Consider the following 24,024-nt stretch of genomic DNA (forward strand, 5'->3'; position numbering starts at 1 on the left):
ATCACAGTGGTATATTTGTTCCAATCAATGAATCTACATTGACACATCATTATCACCCAAAGTCCATAGTTTACATTAGGGTTCACTCTTGGTGTTATACATTCTACAGGTTTGGACATATATATAATAACATATATCCACAATTATAGTAGCATACAGAATAATTTTACTGCCCTAAAAATCTTCTGTGCTCTGCCTATACATCCCTCACTTCCTCTAACTCCTGGCAACCACTGTTTCTTTTTACTGTCTCCATAATTTCACCTTTTCCAGAATGTCATATAGATGGAATCAGACAATATATACCCTTTTCAAATTGGCTTCTTTACTTAGTAATATGCATTTTCCTCCATGTTTCTCATGATTTAATAGCTCATTTCTTTTTAGTGCTAAATAATATTGCATTATCTGAATATACCACAGCTTATTTATACATTTACCTACTGAAGGACATCTTGGTTGCTTCCAAGTTTTGGAAATTATGAATAAAGTTGTTATAAACATCTGTGTTCAGGTTTTTGTGTGGACATAAGTTTTCAATTACTTTGAGTGAATACACAATTGCTGGATCATATGGTAAGTGTATGTTTAGTTTTGTAAAAAACTGCCAAATTGTCTTCCAAAATGGCTATACCATTTTTCATTCCAGCAATGAAGGAGAGTTCCTGTTGCTCCACATCCTTACCAGCTTTTGATGTTGTCAGTGTTTGGATCTTGACCATTCTAATAGGTGTGTAGTGATATCACATTGTTGTTTTAATTTGCAGTTTGCTAACAACATATGATGTTGAACATCTTTTCATAGGCTTATTTGCCATCTGTATATCTTCTTCGATGAGGTGTCTGTTCAGGTCTTTTGCCTATTTTTTAATTGGGTTGTTTGTTTTCTTATTGTTGAGTTTTAAGAGTTTAAGAGGGTTTTTTGGTATATTTTAGATAGTAATCCTTTATCAGATTTGTGTTTTGAAAATATTTTCTGCCAGTCCATGGCTTGTCTTCTCATTCTCTTGATGTGGTCTTTCACAAAGTAGGTTTTTAATTTTAATTAAGTCCAGCTTATCAATTGTTTATTTCATGGATTGTGGCTTTGGTGTTATACCTAAAAAAGTTATGGCCATACCAATAGGTTTTTCCTTTGTTATCTTCTAAGAGTTTTATAGTTATGCATTTTACATTTAGGTCTATGATCCATTTTGTGTTAACTTTTGTGAGGGGTGTAAGGATTGTGTCTAGATTCTTTTTTTTTTTTTTGCATGTGGATGTCCAGTTGTTCCAGCACAGTTTGTTGAAAATTCCACCTCTGCTCCATTGTATTCCCTTTACTCCTTTGACAAAGATCAGATGACTATATTTATGTGCTTCTATTTCTGCACCCTCTATTCTGTTCCATTGATATATTTGTCTAGCCTTTCACAAGTACTACACTATCTTGATAACTGTAGCTTTACAGTAAGTCTTGAAGTCAGGTAGTGTCAGTCCTCCAACTTTGTTCTTCAACATTGAGTTGGTTATTTTGGCTTTTTTGCCTCTCCATATAACTTTTTTTTTTAAACATATAAATTTTAGGATCAGCTTGTCAATATCCACAAAATAACTTGCTGGGATTTTGATTGGGATTGCTTTGAATCTACAGATCAAGTTGAGAAGAACTGGTATCTTGACAATATTGAGACTTTCTATCCATGAATATGAAATGTTTTCCCAATTATTTAGTTCTTCTTTGATATCTTTCCTAGAGTTTTCCTCATTTAGAGCTTGTACATATTTCATTAGATTTATAAATATTTCAGTTTTGTGCTAATGTAAATTTTAATGTGTTTTTTAAAAATAAATTTATTTATTTATTTTTGGCTGTGTTGGGTCTTTGTTGCTGTGTGCGGGCTTTCTCTAGTTGCAGTGAGCGGGGGCTACTGTTCGTTGCGGTGCGCAGGCTTCTCACTGTTGTGGCTGCTCTTGTTGCAGAGCATGGGCTCTAGGCGCATAGGCTTAAGTAGTTGTGGCACGTGGGCTCAGTTGTTGTGGCTCACGGGCTCTAGAGCGCAGGCTCAGTATTTGTGGCACACGGGCTTAGTTGCTCCGCGGCATGTGGGATCTTCCCGGGCCAGGGCTCAAACCCGTGCCCCTTGCATTGGCAGGCGGATTCTTAACCACTGCGCCACCAGGGAAGCTCTTTTAATGTGTTTTTAATCTCAAGTTTCACTTGCTCATTGTTGGTATACAGGAAAATGATTGGCTTTTGTATGTTAATCTTATATACTGCAATCTTGCTATAATTGGTTATTACTTCCAGGAGGCTTTATTTTGTCAGTTCTTTCAGATTTTCTACATAGACAATCATTTCATCTGTTAACAAAGACAAGTTTATGTCTTCCTTCCCAATCTGTATACCTTTTGTTTCCTTGTTTTATTGCAAGAGGTAGGACTTCCAGTACAATGTTGAAAACAAGTGGTGAGAGGAATATCCTTCCCTTATTCCTGATCTTAGTGGGAAAGCTTCAAGTTTCTCACCATTATGTATGATGCTGGCTGTAGATTTTTTGTAGATGTTCTTTATCAAGTTGCAAATGATTCCCTCTATTCCTAATTTGCTGAGATTTTATTCATAAATAAGTGTTGGATTTTGTCAAATGCTTCTTTTTCAGGTATTCATATGATCATGTGATTTTTTCTTCTTTAGCCTATTGATGGGATGGATTACTTTTCAAATGTTGAACAAACCTTGCATATCTGGGATAAATCCCACTTATGTCACTTTTCTCTTGCTGCTTTCAAACTTCTCTCTTTGTCTTTAACTTTTGAGAATTTGATTATAATTTGTCATAATAATCTTTTGGTTGATTTTGCTTAGGGTCCTTTGAGCTTCACTTGCCTGGATGTCTATATTCCTCCCTAGATTTTGGAAGTTTTTAGTCAATATTTCTTTAAATAAGTGTTCTGTCCCTCCCCCAACCCCTCTCGTCTCTTCTGCTTCTTGGACTCTCAAAATGCATATATTTGTTCATTCAAATATAAGTCCTGTGTGCTTTCTTCATTCTTTCTTCTTTTTTTTTCCTCTAACTGGCTGATTTCATATGACCTGTCCTCAGGTTCACTGATTCTTTCATATGCATGATTGACTCCGCTATTGAAGCTCTCTATTGATTTTTCAGTTCTGTCACCATATTCTTCAGCTCTAGGATTTCTATTTGATTCTTTTTTATGCTTCCTATCTCTTTATTAAACTTCTCATTTTTTAATGTATTGTTTTCCTGATTTATTTTAGTTGTCTGTGTTCTCTTGCATCTCATTTAGCTTTTTAAAGATGATTATTTTGAATTATTTGTCAGGCTATTTGTAGATCTCCATTTCTTTGGGTTGGTTACTAGAGCTTTATTCATTTTCTTTGGTGGTGCCATGTTTGCTTGATTCTTCATGATTCATGTAGCTTTGTGTTGGTGTCTGTGCATTTGAAGGAACAAACACCTCCTCCAGCCATTACAGACTGATTTCAGCAGGTAAAAACCTTGTCCTGTCAGGTATCCAGGATGATGATATTGTCTCTGGGACAGCAGTCAACCAGGTTGGAACTGAGTCATGTGCTTTCAGGCCTGTTGGGCCTGAAAACACATGACAGGCATGAATTCTATCTGGTCCCTGGGTATACAGGCATGAATTCTATCTGAGCAGGCATGAGTTCTATCTGGTCCCTGGGTATACAGGATTGCATCCAAGACCTCATTCAGTTGGACTGGAGCTGGGAGAAGGGTCTGCTTAATGGTCCATAGATGGCAGATCTGTTACCAGGTGTATAGATGCATGTGACTCCCAATGAGTCCCTGGGAGGGCTCCTGACAGGTCACTGGGCACTTTTCTGGGTGGACAGAATTGGCCCTGGACTACAGCTTATAGGAGCTGGAACTGAGACACAAGGTCCACAGCTTGGACCAGTGTCTGCAAGTCTGCCTCCAGGGGCATGAACAGGCATGCCTCCTGCCAGGTTCCTGGTGGCAGAAGTCCCCCTACATGACAGCTGAGCAGGACTGGAGCTGGGTCACAGTGCTGTTTCAGGATCAACAGTCAGACCCAGGTCAGCAAGCCTGCCTTTGGGAGTACAGAAGAATGTGTCTCCCTTTGGGTCCCTGTATGGGCAGGACTGCTCCTGAACCATGGTTGGATCCAAGTCACAGGGCCACTTTAGGCTCTACAATCAACAGGCCTGCCTCCTGGTGGGCCACAGATGGGCATTTCTCCTTCCAGGTCCCTGGTAGGGCAGGTCCACTCCCAGACTGTGGAAGGACCTGCAGTGAGGTTTCAGGGCCACTTCAAGATCTGCTGTCAGACTGAAGTCAGTGGGCCTAGTCTGGGGACACATATGGAAGTATCTCCCACCCAATATCTGGGTAGGCAGGACTGGCAGCAATATGGGCTGGAGCTGGGTCATGAGCCATTTCAGGGTCTACAGCCAGGACCAAGGTTGGTGGGCCTGTTACCCAAGAAACAAGTAGGCCTGACTACTGCCGAGTCCCTTGGCAGATAGCACTGGTGGCAGGACCAAGGCCAAATGGGGCTGTAGCCAAGTCCACAGGGGGATAGGGCTGTTTCTAGATCTGTAGCTGGACCATGGTCAGTGAGTCTGCTACCTGGACATGGGCCTGCTTTCTCAAAACAGCCCTCCTTCTTCTTGGGGTCCAGTGTGGTTTCACAGTCTCCTACTTGGATCCCAAATCTCCCACAAAGGCACTTTTGGCCATGAGTGGCTGCCAAATTATTGTTTCTAAGGGAGGATACACAGCAGAGGACCTTCAACTGTGCTATCTTGCTGATATCAGTCAGCTTTTTGTGGTTTGGATTGAGCATTTTATATGATTCAATTTTCTCTCCTTTCTTAGCATATCAATTATACTTCTCTTTTTTACTTTTTCTAGTGGTTGCACTAGAGTTCTCAGTATATGTTTAAAATTAATATAAATCCACATTCAAATTATGCTATGTCACTTCATGGGTAGTGCAAGTACCTTGTAATAACAAAATATTCCTAATTCCTCCCTCTTTTCCCTTATATCATTACTGTCATTCATTCAACTTACACATATGCATACATAAGCATATTTTATATATATATAAGATATATATAAGCATACATAAATACATTGTTGCTATTTTTATTTTGAACAAACACCTGTTATATCAATAAAGAATAAGAAAAGTAAAAGTTTTTATTTTACTTCACTTATCCCTTCTCCAATGCTCTTCCTTTCTTTATGTAGATCTGAGTTTCTGAGCTGTATCATTTTCCTTTTCCCTAAAGAAATTCTTTTAACATTTCTTGCAAGGTGAGCATACTAGCAACATATTTTTTTTCAATTTTTATTTGAGAAAGTCTTTATTTCTCCTTAACTTTTGAAGTATAATTTCACAGGGTGCAGACTTCTAGGTTAGTGGGTTTTTTCTCTCAACACTTTAAATATTTCACTCCACTCTCTTCTTGCATGATTTCTGAGAAGTCAGGTATAACTTTTAGATTTGCTCCTCTATCAGTAAGGTTTTTTTTTCCCTCCAGCTTCTTTCAAGATATTTTTCTTTATCTTTGATCTTCTGAAGTTTGAATATGATATGCCTAGTTGTAATTTTTTTACATTTATCATCTTTGATGATCTCCGAGTTTTGGGGATCTATGGTTTGATGTCTGACATTAATTTGGGGAAATTCTGTCATTATTGCTTCAAACATTGCTTCTATTCTTTTCTCTCTTTCTTCTCCCAGTATTCCCATTATGAGTGTGTTACATCTTTTGTAGTTGTCCCACAATTTTTAGGAATTCTGTTTGGTTTTTTTTTTTTCCTTCAGTTTTTTTCTCTTTGTTTTCGGTTTTGGAAGTTTATATTATCATGTTCACAAGCTGAGAGATTCTTTCCTCAGTCATGTCCAGTCTATTAATGAGCCCATCAAAGGCATCCTTCATTTCTGTTAGTGTTTTTGATCACTAGCATTTATTTTTTATTTTTTCTTAGAATTTCCATCTCTCTGCTTATATTATCCATCTGTTCTTGCATGTCGTCTATTTTTTCCATTAAAGCCTTTAGCATATTAATAATAGTATAAAAAAATTTGGGGTCTGATAACTCCAACATTTCTATCATATCTGGATCTACTTTTGATGCTTGTTCAGTCTCTCCAAACTGTGTTTTTTGCCTTTTAGTATGCCTTGTAATTTTTGTTGAAAGGTGGACATGATGTACTGGGTAAAAGGAACTGTGGTAAATAGGTCTTTAGTAGTCTAGTGATAAGGTGTGTGGGGGGGGAAGTGTTTTATAGTCCCATGATTAGCTCTCAATCTTTTGGTAAACCTATGCTCCTGGACTGTGAACTTCAGTGCTTCCCAGTCCCCTCCCCCCATCTTAGGTGGAACAGGAAGGCTAGAGGGGGCTTGAATTGGGTATTTCCCTTCTCCCACATGGAAACTAGAGCTGGCTGGAGTTGGCTATTTCTCTTCTCCAGGTAGGTTAGGCTTTGCTAATATCTCAGTAGGATAAGCTCTGGTTAAGTAGCTTGTCCTGAGGGTAGACCCTGTTTAGAAGAACGTCATGCTCTGACATACTTCAAAATGGTTCCTTTTCTTCCCCTCCTGCTGGAAGCATGAGGAGATTTTTTTCCAATATTCACTGTGAGAACCTGATAGAATTCCTGAAACGAAAAGTCTCAAAACCATGGGGGGGTCCCACTATGAATGGGTCTCCTTGCCACTCTGAACCTCCAACAATTCATCAACTACAGCTCAAATTTTCTTATCCAAGCACTGGTCCCACAGATGTTTCTGCTCATGAGTTTCTGCTCTGGTAAGTTATGATTCTCTGTATCCTCCTGCCTGTTTGTCCAATTTGGGGGGCATCAGTTTTCCCTGTGATCTCACTTCTCTAACAGATCTAAGACAAGTTATTGATTTTTCAGTTTGTTCATCTTTATATTTGTTGTTAGGATGCTGTGGCAACTTCTAAGCTCCTTACATACTGTGCTGGAAACCGGAAGACTGATGTGTTAATTTAAAGATAAAATTTAAAACAAAAGTTTCTCAGCTGCACCATAGTCCAAATGGTGCCTCACTGCTTCGTGCAAATGATGGTGAGAGCCATGATTAGGCTTGAGACATGGGTTATAAACTTGCAATGATAGCCTGCAAGTAAACCCCAAGTTTGTACGTCCTTGATCATTTAGGGGTTTGCTGTTCAAACCCTGCAGGCGCTTTGTTCACTATCAGCTAAACCAATGGTTTATAAAAGTCAGTGGCATCAGAACTATTTTGAAAGAATTAATCCTGGTCTCCATCCCAGAATTTCTGATTTAGGAGGTCTGAGTGAGGCCTGAGGATTTGTTTGTTTTTGTATTTCTTTTGTTTGGACACTTGTTTGGATTTTTTGTTTTGTTTGTTTGTTTTCTGCTTCTCAGCCATTCTGATGCACAGAAAGATTTAGAAACTACTAGTCTAGATAGAATTCTAAGATTCAAATTCCAAGCCATCAATATGCATTTCTTTTGGGGCTTCCCTGGTGGCGCAGTGGTTGAGAGTCTGCCTGTCAATGCAGGGGACGTGGGTTCGCGCCCAGGTCTGGGAGGATCCCATATGCCGCAGAGCAACTGGGCCCGTGAGCCACAACTACTGAGCCTGCGCGTCTGGAGCCTGTGCCCCACAACAAGAGAGGCCACGACGGTGAAAGGCCCGCGCACCGCGATGAAGAGTGGCCCCGCTTGCTGCAACTAGAGAAAGCCCTCGCACAGAAACAAAGACCCAACACAGCCAAAATAAAAATAAATAAATAAAATGCTGGCTTAACTCCTAGAGAGTTTCATTAAAAAAAAAAAAAAAAAAAATGCATTTCTTTGATGTGACCTGCAGGTGGTGCTGCTGTAGTATCCCAATATAACTCAAACCAAGAACTAAAGGGAAAACAGGTTTAGGGATTAAATTATAAATTTAGAGCCCTAGATCCAACAAGAATAAAAGATCTAATTGTTTAAGTGACAAAACAATAAAGGTTAATGCATATCAAAATGATACTAATATAATACCTTATATTAACCCCCAAGTGATATGACATTTTTCATCCTTCTAACTCAAATGAGGCTATATGTAGGTACCCAGCAGGTCCAGGTTTATAAATACCTGGGCTCCTCTCAGAACACCATTGCCTTTAACCACTGGAGACCTGTCATCCCATGAAATCTTTTTTTTTTTTTAATTTTTTGGCCATGCTGAGCTGCATGCAGGATCTTAGTTCCCCAACCAGGGAGAGAACCCATGCCCCCTGCAGTGGAAGCGCAGCGTCTTAACCACTGGACCTCCAGGGAAGTCCCGTCCTGAAACCTTTTCTTAACCTTTTACAGAAGAGCCAGTGCCTGAGTGGAGGAATTTGAAGATTTAATATACCTCTGCCATAGATTTTGTATGTGGTGTCCTTGAGCCTGGGCTCCTGAATCAGAGTATGAATACCTTGACTTTTCAAGGATGGGCATCCTGAATATAAGACCCCAAAACCAGTTGAAGGTGTATACTGTACTAGCGTTTCCATCTCCTGTTCTGAAAACACCTCTCAAGTAAGTGACAATTTACTTGGAAAAATGGGTTCTCTGGCCATAAGCCTGACCCAAAGATAATGTTGGCAGTACTTACAGGTGATGTTCAGGGTCTCAATTGTTCCAGGAAATGATAAGTTTGTAGGTCTCAAGATAGGTACATCTAAGATCAAACAGACACATGGCCAGGGAGTGATCGTTATTATTACTTATCTCTGAGCTTCAAGAGTACAGGTGCCATCAGAAGCAAATGCCCTTCAACAAAGCAGAGCTTCCCAAGCCATGTGCTGCATTGCTCAGCCTTAGGTGGCTTGGCAGAACCTGAGGCAGCTGGAGCCTGGACCAGTCACCTCTGACTATGAGTAGGCTCCATTTGCCCCACTGCACTATATAAATGTTATCATTTTCTATGTGCATTTTGGCGTGATAAAGATTAGAAAGTTCTGTAATAAATTTTGCCAGGACTAGGGCGGGCCTGAGACAGGTCAATTGCTGGGCTTACTATACCTAATTCCCCAATACCCCCAAAGACCACTGAATACATTTGTTTTTAACTGGGAACCACCCCCTCTTGACAGTTTCTTTAATAACCAGAACATCTCCTGACTCAGTGTGAGGCTCAGATAAAATAAGGGTTATGCCTGAGCATACTCCATTTTCCTGTTACTGGCAGCTACAATGTTTTCCAGTTATGCGTTCAGGACTTGTGGCACAATCCCCCCTTGTGGCCAGCTCACTAAGCTACTATCAAGCAGGAATATCTCTATCTCCAACCCATATCCTCATGCAACGACTCCTCCTCATCTGCCTTGGGTGTGATGTACACTAGTCCCTGTATCAGAGCTACCAGCAGGCGCTTAAGTCTAGAATGTCTAGGACTTTGGCTGGTTCGATAGTCTAGGCTAGTTTGTTTCAGATAAGACTTCCTCTTAGAAGCATGGCCTCAGGGTGAGATTATTCATCTGTCAGCAGAATGTGATGGAATGAAGGCTTACTGACATTTACCTATAGTAGAGGCAGAAAGGGTGGTGTTAGCCTTTTCTATCAGGACACGGGTGTAATATGGCTAGAAATATCATGTAATCTTTCCTGAGGGGGCTACCAGGCTATAGATAAGAAACAAACTATCTTTCTACTACCTATCTGCCTCCCAACACTACCCACTTAGGAGGTTAGGAGATACATGAGAAATGCCACTAACCCAGAATTTCCATGAAAGTCTATAGCAACACAGACAAAACCTGGAGTTGGAAGCCAAAGGACATTAACTTGAGTCCTGAGATCATCAGGACTGTGAACGCAAGGTGAGCAGCTCTGCCCTGGCCTCTGTCAGCTGGCTCTTGGGGAAAATGTAGCTTCCTTCTATCATTTCAAATCTTTAGTAAAGAAATGCCCATTCAGCCTTTTGTGGTGAACTGTGTTGAATAAAGGGACAGAACTTCAAAGGGGGTGTCCTGAAAAAACAAACAACCTAATCAAAAAATAAGCAGAAGGTCTAAATAGACATTTCTCCAAAGAAGACATACAGATGGCCAAAAAGCACATGAAAAGATGCTCAACATCATAATGATCAGAGAAATGCAAATCAAAACTACAATGAGGTATCACCTCACACCAGTCAGAATGGCCATGATCAAAAGGTCTACAAACGATAAATATTGGACAGGGTGTGGAGAAAACGGAACCCTCCTACACTGTTGGTGGGAATGTAAATTAGTACAACCACTATGGAGAACAGTATGGAGGTTCCTTTAAAAACTAAAAATAGAACTATCATATGATCCAGCAAACCCACTCCTGGGAGTATATCTGGAGAAAACCATAATCCGAAAAGATACATGCACCCCAATGTTCATTGCAGCACTGTTTACAATAGCCAAGACATGGAAACAACCTAAATGTCCATAGACAGATAAATGGATAAAGAAGATGTGGTACATGTATACAATGGAATATCACTCAACCATAAAAAAGAATGAAATAATGCCATTTGCAGCAACATGGATGGACCTAGAGATTATCATACTAAGTGAAGTAAGTCAGACAAAGATAGATATCATATGATATCACTCATATGTGAAATCTAATTTTAAAAAATGATACAAATGAACTTATTCACAAAACAGAAACAGACTTACAGATATTGAAAACAAACTTATGGTTACCAAAGGGGAAACGTGGCAGGGGGAGGGATAAATCAGGTGCTTGGGATGAACATACACAGTACTATATATAAGATAGATAACCAACAAGGGCCTACTGTATAGCACAGGGAACTCTACTCAATATTCTGTGATAACTTATATGAGAAAACAATCAAAAAAGAATGAATATATATATATATATATATATATATATATGTATAACTGAATCACTTTGCTGTACACCTGAAACTAATACAACATTGTAAATCAACTATACTCCAATAAAATCAAAATTTTAAAAATAATTTAAAAAAAGGGGGTGTCCTGCACCCTGTTTCCCACTCACCGAGGCCTGTGCAGAGGTATCAACATCAAATGAAGGGGAGCTATAGTTAAGAACTTATAGGTGGTGACAGAAGGAAGAAAAGGGAGATAGTGGCAGGGATAAGCATCTGGAACAGAGAAGAAATACTCAGTGTACAACTCAGTGTAAACATGAGATGAACCTCTTTTCCTCCCCCAAAGTATACCAGAAAGTATGACTCTTGAGGAGAGAACATTAATACTTGAGAAACAACCAACTATTATAATCATATTTGGGGGAAAATATCTAATGGCCTATAAAATGCTCACAATATAATAAATGTAAAAGGAGACAAAACTGTATGTGCAGTTTTGTCTATGTTTACCATTCTGAAGTTATATGTCTATTCTACATCTATTTACCAATAAATATATAGGGAGATACAAACAACACTGAAATGCAACACTGACTTACCTTGAGGTAGTAAGATATTGAGTGATTTTTATTTAAATCTTTATATATTCCTTATTTTTTAATAAAAGCTTTATTGGTATGTAATTCATATACCATAAAATTCACCCTTTTAAAGTGTACAATTCAGTGGTTCTTAGTATATTCACAAAGTTGTGCAACCATCACCACAAACAATCCAAAAGAAACACCGTAACTATTAGCAATCACTCCCCATGCTACCACTAATCAGCTTTCTGTTTCATCTATATGGATTTGCCTCTTTTGGACAATTAATATAAATGGAGTCATACAAGAGGTGGCCTTTTGTGACTTGTTTCTTTCACTTAGAATGTTTTCAAGGTTCATGCAGGTTGCAGCATGTAACAGTGCTTTGTTCCCTTTTATGGCCAAATAATATTTCATTTTATGGATATACAGTATTTTGTGTATCCACTCATCTGTTGCTGGACATTTGGGTTGTTTCTACTATTTGGCTATTATGAATAATGTTATTATAAATATTAGTTTACATGTCTTTGTTTAGACATATGTTTTTATTTCTCTTGGGTAGATACCTACCAGTGAAATTGTTGAGTTTTTGTTTTTTGGGTTTTTTTTTTTTAGAATTTAAATATTTTATTATATAAAGTTATACCCAAAATTGTGCTTCATTTTTTCACTATATACTTTAACTCGAGGACATTTGTAGAAGCAGTACACTTCAGAAATCCTGGAAGAAATTCCACTAGCTATAGGCTATTTAAATACTGCTAACAGAAAGTATTAAAAAAAAAAAACGGGAGTACAAATGAACTTATTTACAAAACGGAAGTAGAGTAACAGATGTAGAAAACAAACTTATGGTTACCAGAGGATAAGGGTGGGGGGGATAAATTGGGAGATTGGGACTGACATGTACATACTACCATACATAAAATAGATAACTAATAAGAACCTGCTGTACAGCACAGGGAACTCTACTCAATACTCCGTAATGGCCTATATGGGAAAAGAATCTTAAAAAAAAAAGGAGTGCATGTGTGTAACTGACTCACCTTGCCATACACCCGAAACTAACGCAACATTGCAAATCAACCACACTCCAATAAAAAAATTTTTTAAAAAGTATTAAAGGAAAGCCAGCACTATAAACAGCATACACTTAAATCAAAGAGATGAATGCTTAACATACAGAGTAATGTTTTTTATTCACTGATAAACTAAAGGTCCATTTCAAGATGTTTCTCTTGTATACTTCATCTGTTTTATTAGCAAGCAAAGCCCTGAAAGGGATGGCTTCATCTAGTCCTCAGACTCGGATCCATCTTCGTCTTGACTAATCTGGAAGTAACGAAGTTCATAAGTCTCCTTGTCAGATGCAACCACACGAAGCCAATCACGAAGATTGTTCTTTTTAAGGTATTTCTTGGTAAGGTATTTCAAATACCTTTTAGAGAACTGTTTCTCAGAAACAACTGTGGTTTTATTCTTGAAGCGTTCAATGTGAATGACATTCCCAAGATTTCCAGTTTTTCCATTCACTTTAACCTTCTCCCGTAGAAACTCTTCAAATTTTGCAGAATCAAAAATTCCATCTTCTACTGGATGAGTAAGGTCCAAATGAAACTTCCAGGTTGACTTCTTAGGCTTCTTGTCTTTCTTCAGCGCCATTTTGCACACCGGCCGCGCGATCCGAGAGCTGTTGAGTTTTATAATAGCTCTATGTTTAACTTTTTGAGAAACTGCCAGACTGTTACATTTCTTATTTTCCAAACTCTCTATTATGAATATCTACTGCTTTTATGATCATAAAAATAAAAATTTCACAATAGACAAAAGAAACCACAAAAGTTTCTGTAGCCATCATATACTAGTTGACTCAGATAATCACTCCAGGCTCAGCCTGCCACCTTCTTGTTCACATGTTTCCTTTTCACTGACCCCTGGTTTCTGTCGCACTGGTATTTTACTTAAATGAATGCCATCATGCTTGGAGCAGAAGAGGTGGTAACAAAAGCCCTCAGGTGAGAGTATGCTTGCTAAGCTCATGGAACAACAGCAAGTAGGCCAATGTGGCTGGAATGCGGTGAGCAAACGTGTGAGAGTGGTAGATGAGGTCAGAGAGGAAATAGCATCAGTCAGGGAAGGCCTCTCTGACAAGGCGGTATTTGAGCAGATATTTGCAAGAAAGCATTCCAGACAAAGGGAACAACCAGTAAGTACAAAGGCCCTGTGGTGGGTGCATGCTTGGCTAGTTTGAGGACTAGCCAAGGGAGTTGGTATGGCTGGAGGAGTGTAAGTGGGGATGAGAGTGATGGCAAAGACGGCAGAGAGACATGGGGAGGGGCAGATATTGTAGGAACTGGAAGATCATTGAGAGGGTATTTACTTTCAAAGAAATAGGGAGCAGTGGGAGAGTTTTAAGGCAAGGAGAAACATGATCTAACTTATATTTTAGAAGAATCCTTCTGCTGCTGTGTGAGGAGAAGCTTCAGAGGTTAACAGGGGCTCTCCAACTACCCTGACATTCTGAACCAACTCCAGTGAACCCTGTGCTTCACAAAGGCTGATATCCAAGATATGTATAGATATGTCAGCCAGATGGAATTTTACTGACTTAAATCAGATTACAGTACCCCCGGTTTAACACCTTCCCATCACACTCAGTAAACTCCAACATCCTTGCCTGATGACTTATCTGTCCTCATCACCTCCCACTCTCCTCCTCCCTCCCTCTGCTCCAGCCACATTGGGCTGCCTTCCTAGTTGCCCTTCTCCCTCACTCAGCAGGTTTTTTCCTACCTCAAGGCCTTTGCACTTTTTCCTTCTTCTAGAACATTCTTCTCCAAGCTCTTCCGATGGCTTGCTCCTTCTTATCATTCAGCTATCAGCCAAAATGTCACTTTTCCAGAGGGGCTTTCCCTAACCTCTCACTATAAAGTAGTTCCTGAGGCCCTCCCTCCCACAGAGCCTAACTTTCTTCCTTCTCTGAATTTACCTTTCTTTATATTTATCTTCACTATTTATTTACTGTCTAAGTTCATCACTAGAACATGAACTCCACGAGGATAGGGACTTTATTTTATTCAGTGTTGTATCTGCAATAACCTAGGACAGTGTTGGCATAGAGTAAACATTTAATAAATGCTTGCTGAACAGATGAATGAAAGAAAATCAAGCTTTTCCATGCTTGATTTCTGCACTGCAGAGACAAGTTAGACTTTTTCTGAGAGAAAATGTACAAAAAGTAAAGGAGGTTAAAATTAAAACAAAGAAAGAAAATGCAAAAAGTATAGCAGAGCTTTAAAATAAGGCATGGGTCCCTGAAAGAGTTAATGAGACGGCATCTACGTGAAACCCACAGCTAGCATCATGCTTAATGGTGAAAGACTGGAAGCTTCCTGTTAAGACCAAGAATAAGACACAGATGTCCACTCTTGCCAATTCTATTAAACATTGTACTGAAGTTCTAGGGCAATTAGGCAAGAAAACGGAATAAAAGACATGCAGATTGGAAAGGAAGAAGTAAAAATACCTCTATTTCAGATGGCATGATCTTATATGTAGAAAATCCTAAAGAATCCACTAAAAAACTATCAGAACTAATAAACAAGTTCAGCAAGGTTGCAGGCAGCTTCCAGTGTAACAGGGGATGGTAGATGGGGTTTCCTGCCCCTCCAGAGCTGATGAAATAGCCCATCCACATTCTTGGGTACCATTTCCATGGAATGAAACAGTCCAGATACACAAAGACTCTTTCTGCTTTCCTGCAAGCCCCTCCCCCACCCTATCCCCATCACCCCTTTGTGAAAAGGTTGAAGGATTATATTCTCATATCCTGTGTGCCCTGTTAGTTGTGCCAGCCAAACCAATCTGAAGTCAGAGTATAGTTATCTCAGGATAAGGAATCGGGACTCTATAATGCATCTTTTCCTAAGCTTTTGTCTTCTTTCTCCCCCTCTCCCTCTCTCTCTCTCTGGTTTTGTTTTTCACTTTGTTTCCTAGCAAATTTCCTTTTGAGAAATTCCAATATTGTTTCATCTGAACCAAGAGAAATGGGATTTGTCTACATCTCAGCTGCTGCAGGGCTAGCTTGGGAGGTCAGAGGTCCCTTGAGGCTAGGTGTGGGGGTGGCGGCAGCCAGCACAGCTGATGATGCAGGGAAGGGTTAGAGCTGTGCAGATTTGTTTTTGTTTTTGTTTTTTTTTTTTTGGATGATGGCTTAACACACTGGAATGGTAGGCTTTTGGCTAAGGATCAAGTGCATCTCACTAGGGAAGAATGTGGTTGCCTGGAGACTTGCCGATCTGATCAAGATGACTTTAACTGGAAATGGGGGGGGGTGAAAAACATGCCCATATCAGACTGTAACACCAGATACTATAGACAACAGCGGGCATGTCAGCGACAGAAGAATAATAGTGAGAGAGACACTCAGTGATGTGCAGGAGAAAATGACTGGGAAGGAAATTGGGAATGGCGCTTCCAAGCCTCAACTGTCAATATACCAGTGTGAAGAGTGAGAGCAGAAAACAAAGTGGGATTTTTAACAAAAATAAGTTTAAAAAATCAAAGATATTATTAAGACTTAGAGGAAAAGGATTCATAACTGGAATATACTCATGGGGACTTCTTTTTTTTAATTTTTTTAAAATTATTTTTTAATTTATTTTTGGCTGCATTGGGTCTTCGTTGCTGTGGGCAGGCTTTCTCTAGTTGTGGTGAGCGGGGGCCACTCTTTGTTGTGGTGTGTGGGCTTCTCATTGCGGTGGCTTCTCTTGTTGCAGAGCACGGGCTCTAGGGCACACGGGCTCTGTAGTTGTGGCATGTGGGCTCTATAGTTGCAGCATGCGGGCTCTAGAGTGCAGGCTCAGTAGTTGTGGCCCATGGGCTTATTTGCTCCGTGGCATGTGGGATCTTCCCAGACCAGGGCTCGAGCCCATGTCCCCTGCATTGGCAGGCAGATTCTTAACCACTGCGCCACCAGGGAAGTCCCTCATGGGGACTTCTAAAAACACAAATCTGAGAGATCTGTGTTACCTACCAGTTAGGAAGTTTGCCCTTTGCCCACGTGCACTGGCTTTGTGGCATCCTGGGGGTCAGGTTAAGAATAGAGAATCAAGGGATAGAGTACTAAGGGAAGTGAACTCCAGCTCCAAGAATTGTGGAAATAATAATTTGTTCATTTAATTAGTGCCCTGCACCCATGATAGGGCAGCAAACAAGTCAGACAAGATTCTTGCTCTCATGGAGCTAATACTGAAGGTAAATAGACAGTACACACGTGAACAAGTAAATTAACAAGATAACTTCAGGCAGTGAAAAGGTCACAGAGAAAATAAAACTGACAGTGAAAGGGACAGAGGAACTATTATAGTTTGGGTAGTCTTGAATGGCCTATCTGCAGAGGTTACTTTTGAACCAAGATAGGAACAAAGAGGAGGATGAACAGTGCAAACATCTGAGGAAAGAGCATATAAGCAGAGGAAACAGCAAAGGCAAAGGACTTGCAGCAGGAACAAGCTTGACTCATTGGAGAAAATGAAAAAAGGCTATTATCTCAGTTTTAGTTCTTCCAGAAGCAGACCCTGAGACAAGAATTTGAGTGCAAGTAGTTTATTGGGAGATGAGGGGAATATCAGTAGTCAATGAGAAAATGACACAGGGAAAGAAACACAGCCAATAAAGGGTAGCCAGTAAAGGCAGCCAGTAAAGAGTATGTTAATAAGCCAGCTACATAGTGGGTAGCAGTCCTAATACCTCAGGAAAACTCTTGGAAATGGGGCAAAACACACGTCTCAAAATTACCCAACTCAAGGAGTAAGAGAGTTGAAGTCATTGGTCAATGGCTGTTCTCCATGAGCAGAGTGACCTTCCAAATCTCCAGAAAAGCAGCCAGGCTCAACGATGCAGACACTGGCTGTTGGAAAGTGAGAATGCACTGAAATGACAGATCTAAGTGATATGAGAAGATTTTGACAGTGTCTGCTATAGCTAGTAAGCCTGGGGCAGAGTCAGAAAAAGGACCATTTGGAGAGTCAAGCAGGGCAGATCATCTAGGGCCAAGGTTAGCTGCAAATTAGTAGCTGGCAGAGGTGTTTGATTTGGCCTGCACAATGTTTTCTCTTACTTCTGTTTGTTTCATTTTCGTTTTATCTTTAACTGCCAATAATTAAAAATCAGAAGATCTCATATCTAGACCTAGATTTCTAGCTCTCTTGGAAAAAATATCAAAAGAACTGATAATTGTGGATCCTCATTTGACAAGGTGACAATCTGTTGGAAGTGAGTAGCAGATGCCCCATTTATAGAAGGGTTATGTGCTGTCCAGTTAACCAGTCCTCTTTGAGTTTTGGATCAATGGTCAAGGGCATTGAAGGCTGTGATAAGGAGTTAGCTAGGATTTCATTCTAGGAGTATGGGCAGATTTTAAGACGGGGATTGATACAGTCAGTCCACTTTTGTGCAGAAAGATTCAAGAGTGGAAGCAGGTAAACAAATAAGGAGGCTATGGAAGTAGCCTGTGAAAGAGATGATGGGATCTGGGAAATGGGTTACAGTGGAGATAAAAAGGAGTGAAGGAATTAAGTATATTATTTGGAGTGGATTTGACAGGATGTGCTGATGTAGGGGGTGAGAGAAAAGGAGGATTTTTCTTTTGGATGTAACACCTAGGATTACATCCAAATTTCTGGCTTCAGTATATGTTTATATAGTGCTACAATTCACTGAGGTGGGGAAGACTAGGGGAGGAACTGGTTTGAGGGGAAAATCAAAAGTTCTATTTTGAATATGTTTGAGATGCCTATTAAACATCCAAGTGAAGATGTGAAACAGGTATATGAGATATTTCTTAGATATGAAGGGTGAGGTCAGGGGAGGAGACAGGAATTTGGGAGTTATCAGAATATAGAAATGGGACTACACCTTCCATTTCTGGCAACGTTGTATGTGTGATATCCTGACAATAACTTTCTCCTACAAAACACTTAAAAATACTGGATAAAAGATAACAAATATCCTTTTAAATACATTACCGAGCTCAAAAGGAATCAAGCTAAATCCCCAAGAGCCAAAACAAAGAGCCAAGCTTAAAAGAAGAGCCCTGGGCTGATGCTGCTTTATGAATGCCCTGGAGGCAGGTATGGATTACTAACCAAGTAGACGCTGAAGGGATTTGAGTTTGTTAATTTTGGACCTTTTATTTTTTGGGGTAGAGGAGAGGTATACCATCAAACATCACGTTTACCATAAAAAAGGCCCTTTGTTGTTTTGTCTTTTGGATTTACTTTTAATATTACTATATTTTAAGCTATTATCCAATAAACCAATTTTAAAGTAAAACATCAACAAAATAGAAAACAACAAATTATTTTTCCAGATCCAAACCTGGAGCACACTCATTTTTCTATTTGCCAATCCAAGTTTTAAACTAAATTTTTAAAGTATATCATAAACAGAAAAGTACATATATCTTAAATGTATGACTTGATGAATTTTCTTATAGTGATCACACCCTGTAACAAGCACCCAGGTCAAAAAATAGAACAGAACCCCTCCTCTACTTTATATCCTGTTCCTGGTCACTATCTCTCAAAGGTAACTCTAACAAAGGTAACTTCTAACATCATAGATTGATTTTATCTGTTTTGGAACTTTATAGAACGGAATTATATTGTATGTAATCTTTCATGTCTGGTATCTTTCACCCAATATTGTGTTTGTGAGATTCATATATCCATGTTATAATGTGTAGCAATAATTCATTTATTCTCATTACTGTATAGTATTCCATAGTGTGATTATGTATATTCTGGATACAAATTTTTGTTGGATATATGTAATACAAATATGTTTACATACTCTGTGACTTGTCTTTTCACTTGTTAGACTTGTTAGTGGTATCTTTTGATAAACAGATCTTCTTAATTTTAATACAATCCAATGTAACAATATTTTCCTATTTGATTAGCACTCATGTCCTGATCATAAAAATCTTTGCTTATCTTACGGCAAAGGAAGCCATCAACAAAACAAAAAGACAATCTACAGAATGGGAGAAAATATTTGCAAATGATGTGACTGACAAGGGGTTAATATCCAAAATATGTAAACAACTCACAAAACTTGATATAAAAAAAAATCCAATCAAAAAATAGGCAGAAGACGTAAATAGACATTTTTCCAAAGAAGACATACAGATGACCAACAAGCACATAAAAAGATGCTCAACATCGCTAATTATTAGAGAAATGCAAATCAAAACCACAGTGAGGTATTACCTCACACTGGTCATAATGACTATCATCAAAAAGTCTACAAATAATAAACACTGGAAAGAGTGGGGAGAAAAGGAAACCCTCCGACATTGTTAGTGGAAATGTAAATTGGTGCAGCCACTATGGAAAACTGTATGGATGTTCCTTTAAAACCTGAAATAGAACTACCATATGATCCAGCAATCCCACTCATGTGTATATATCTGGAAAAAATGAAAACTATAATTCAAAAAGATACACACAACCCAATTTCATAGCAGCACTATTTAGACATGGAAACAATCCAAGTGTCCATCAACAGACAATTGACTTCAGAAGATGTGGTATATATACACACACACACACACACACACACACACACACACACACACACACACAATGGAATATTACTCAGCCATAAAAAAGAAAGAAATATTGCCGTGTTCAGCAACATGGATGGAACTATGGAACTAGAGAATATTATACTTGGTGAAGTAAGTCAGACAGACAAAAACAAATATTATATGATATCACTTATATGTGAAAACTAAAAAATAATACAAATGAATCTATATATAAAACAGAAACAGACTCACAGACATAGAAAACAAATTTGTGGCTACCAAAGGGGAAAGGGAGAGGGTGAGGAATAAATTAGGAGTATGGGGTTAGTAGATACAAACTACTATACATAAAATCGATAAGCAACAAGGATTTACTGTATTGCACAGGGAATTATATTCAATATCTTATAATAACTTAGATTGGAAAATAATAACCTATATTTTCCTGACTGGAAAATATATATAACTGAATAACTTTGTTGTACACCTGAAACTAACACAATATTGTAAATCAACTACAATTTTAAAAAAATCTTTGCTTATCTTAAAGTCATGAAGATATTCTCTATTTTTTTCCCTTAAAAGCTCTATTGTTTTGCCTTTAATGTTAAGATCTTTGATTATGATGCTCTGATTATGTCTTCTTGCAGTAGACAAGGCCTTGGGCCTTTGTAAGAAGGACGAGTAGGAATTAAGATCATCACACACAAAAATGAGTACTCCCAAAAGACCACACCCTTAGCAAAGTATAGACTAGAAGAAAATTCCACTTGAAAATTAAATGAGAAAACAAGCAAACTTTGCTGTTTTGGCTTTAGCATTAGTGTATATATATATATTAATGGATGAGGTCTCTTTTGAGATTCATAACCACAAAGAGTCACGGCTCAAATTTAAACTCTGTGTGTGCCCAGGAAACCACAATAAAAAAATTACATTGAAAATCAACTATACTCCAATAAAATTTTTTTTGAAATTAGCAGACGTGTTCCCAGCTTGGTAGTGCCCTGGAGTGCATAGCAGAAGCAAAGATAAATCATCTCTGGGGGTATGGAACTTCAACGCAGGCCATAGAGAACACCAAGAGGAAAAAAACCTCATAAAACGGAGCTCACAAGTCAAACAAACAAAATGCATGAGAAAATATGACACCATTAGTGAGATTCATCAGAAAAAACAAACAACAGGATTACACTCCGATGAATACATAAAATGGAATTATCAGACATGGAATATATAACAAGTGTGTCTCATGGTTAATGAAATAAAAATAAAAATGAAAAAGGAGAAAATGAGCAATACAATCTTTGAAAAAAATATTTTTAAATAAAAATTTTTGAGATAATTGTAGATTCACATGCATATCCTTTACTCAGTGATATTGATCTTATTCAAATTTCCCCAGTTATACTTGTGTGTGTGTGTGTGTGTGTGTGTTTAGCTCCATGCAAATTTTATCACATGTGTAATTTAATGTATCCACCACTACAGTTAAGATATAAAACATTTCCATCACCATAAGGATCCCTCATGTTGCCCTTTTATAACCACCTCCCTTCTGCCCCCTCTCCCATACCTACTCCCTACCAACCACTGATTTGTCTTCCATCCCTATAATATTGTCATTTCAAAAATGCTATATAAATTGAATCATATAGTAAGTAACCTTGTAAGGTTAAGTTTTTCTCACTCAGCATAATTCCTTGGAGATTCATCCAACAGGTTATGTTTATTAATAATTAATTCTTTTTATTGCTGAGTAATATTCCCTGCTATGGATATACCACAGAATGTTTAACCATTGCCCATTGAAGGATATCTAGGTTTTTCTAGGTTTTGTGTATTATGAATAAAGCTGCTATGAACATACATGAACAAGTTTTTGTGAACATAAGTTTTCATTTCTCTGGAATGGATTTCTCAGGAATCCAGTTGCTGGTTTACATGATAGTTACATATTTAGTTTCATAAGAAACTGCCAAACTGTTTTCCATAGTGATGTACCATTTTACATTCCTACCAGCAAAGTACAAGGGATCCAGTTTCTCTGCATCCTCATCAGCATTTGGTTTTGTCACTATTCTTTTTATTTTAGTCATTCTGATAGGTGTGTAGTGATATCTTATTATGGTTTTAATTTGCATTTCCCAATACTTAATGATGCTGAACATCTTTTCATGTGCTTATTTGCCATTCATATATCCTCTTGGTAAAGTGTCTCATCATGCCTTTTGTCCATTTTCTAATTATTTTGCTTGTTTTGTGTTTTTCTTGTTGAGATCTGAGAGTTCTTCATATATTCTAGATACTAGTCCTTTATTGGATATAGGGTTTGCAAGTATTTTCTCCCATTCTGTAGCTTTTCTTTTTATCCTCCTAGCAAGGTCTTTTGTAGAGCATAAGTTCTTAATTTTGATTTGTTCCAATTTATCAATTTTCCTTCTATGGTGCAAACCTAAGAACTCTTTGACTTGCCCTAAATCCAGAAGATTTTCTCCTTTTTTTTCTAAAAGTTTTACATATTTATGTTTTACATTTAAGATTTAGGTCTGTGATTCATTTCACATTTATCTTTGTATTAGTTGTGAGGCTTAGGTCAAGCTTCTTTTTCTTCCTTTCTTTTTTTTTTTTCTTTGTCTATGGGTGTCCAATTGTTCCAGCACTATTCATTGAAAGACTCTTTTCTCCAGTGAATTGGCTTCATACTTCTGTCAAAAATCAGTTGGGCATATTTATGAGGATCTATTTATTTCTGGTTTCCCTATTCTGTTCCCATGAGCTGTGTGTCTTACTACTGCTAACACCACACTGACTTGATTACTATAGCTGCATAGTAAGCCTTAATATTGAACAGAGTGGCCCTTCCCACTTTATTTTCTTTTCCAATATTGTTTTAACAATTCTAGGTCCTATGCTTTTCCATATAAATTTTAGAATAAGTTTACTTATATCTATAAAAAATCCCACTGCTATTTTGATTGAAAATGCTTTAAATTTATATACCAATCTGGGGGAAATTGACATCATTACTCTGTTGAGTATTCCAATCCATGAACATGGTATGTCTCTCCATTTATTTAGGTCTTTGACTTCTTTCATTGGCACTTTGTTGTTTCCAGCATAAAGATTCTATATATGTTTGTTAAGTGTATAATTATTTCATTTTCTTTGGAGCAATTATAAATGGTATTATGTCTTGAATAACACTTTCCACATGTTCATTTTTAGTATGTAGAAATGTAATTGATTTTCATATGTTGATCTTGTATTCTGTGGCCTTGCTGAACTTACTAATTCAAAGAGTTCTTTTTTATAGATTCCTTGGGATTTTCTATGTAGACAATCATGTCATCTGCAAGCAGGGACTGTTTTATATATTCCTTCCCAATCTATATGTATTTTATCTTATTTCCTTGCCTTATTATGCTGGCTATTATATTATATTGAATAACAGAGGTGAAAGTGGACATCTTAGACTTGTTCCTAATCTTAAGGGACATGCATTCAGTCTTTCACCATTAAGTATACTGTTAGCTGTAGGTTTTATGTAGACACTCTTTATCAAGCTCAGGTAGTTTCCCTATATTCCTAAGTAGGTATGAACTTTTACCATAAATGGGTATTGAATTTTGTAAAATGCTTTTTCTGCTTCAATAGATATGATCACATGAATTTTCTTCTTAAACCTGTTCATATGTACAAATGAACTTATTTACAAAACAGAAATAAAGTTACAGATGTAGAAAACAAACTTATGGTTACCAAAGGTGAAGGGGGGCAATAAATTAGGAGATTGAGATTAAAATATACACTACTATATATAAAATAGATAACTAATATGGACCTACTATATAGCACAGGGAACTCTATTCAATATTCTGTAATAACTTATATGGGAAAAGAATCTAAAAAAGAATGGATATTTGTACATGTATAACTGATTCACTTTGCTGTACACCTGAAACTAACACAAC

The 24,024-nt window shown here is 38.0% G+C and overlaps 1 long non-coding RNA gene and 1 pseudogene across 2 annotated transcripts in view; both read right to left on the minus strand.

Annotated features, from left to right (window-relative positions):
• LOC309652361 overlaps positions 1–24,024 on the minus strand; it is a 93,620-nt gene that overhangs the window by 10,814 nt on the left and 58,782 nt on the right. The window lies entirely within an intron of this gene.
• Positions 12,639–13,158, minus strand: LOC309652348 (ribosomal protein eL22-like 1 pseudogene; annotated as a pseudogene). Its single transcript has one exon. The product of its transcript is annotated as a ribosomal protein eL22-like 1 pseudogene (transcript).

The sequence above is a fragment of the Balaenoptera physalus genome (assembly GCF_965194825.1).
Source record: "Balaenoptera physalus genome assembly, chromosome: X".
Classification (NCBI taxonomy): Eukaryota; Metazoa; Chordata; class Mammalia; order Artiodactyla; family Balaenopteridae; genus Balaenoptera; species Balaenoptera physalus.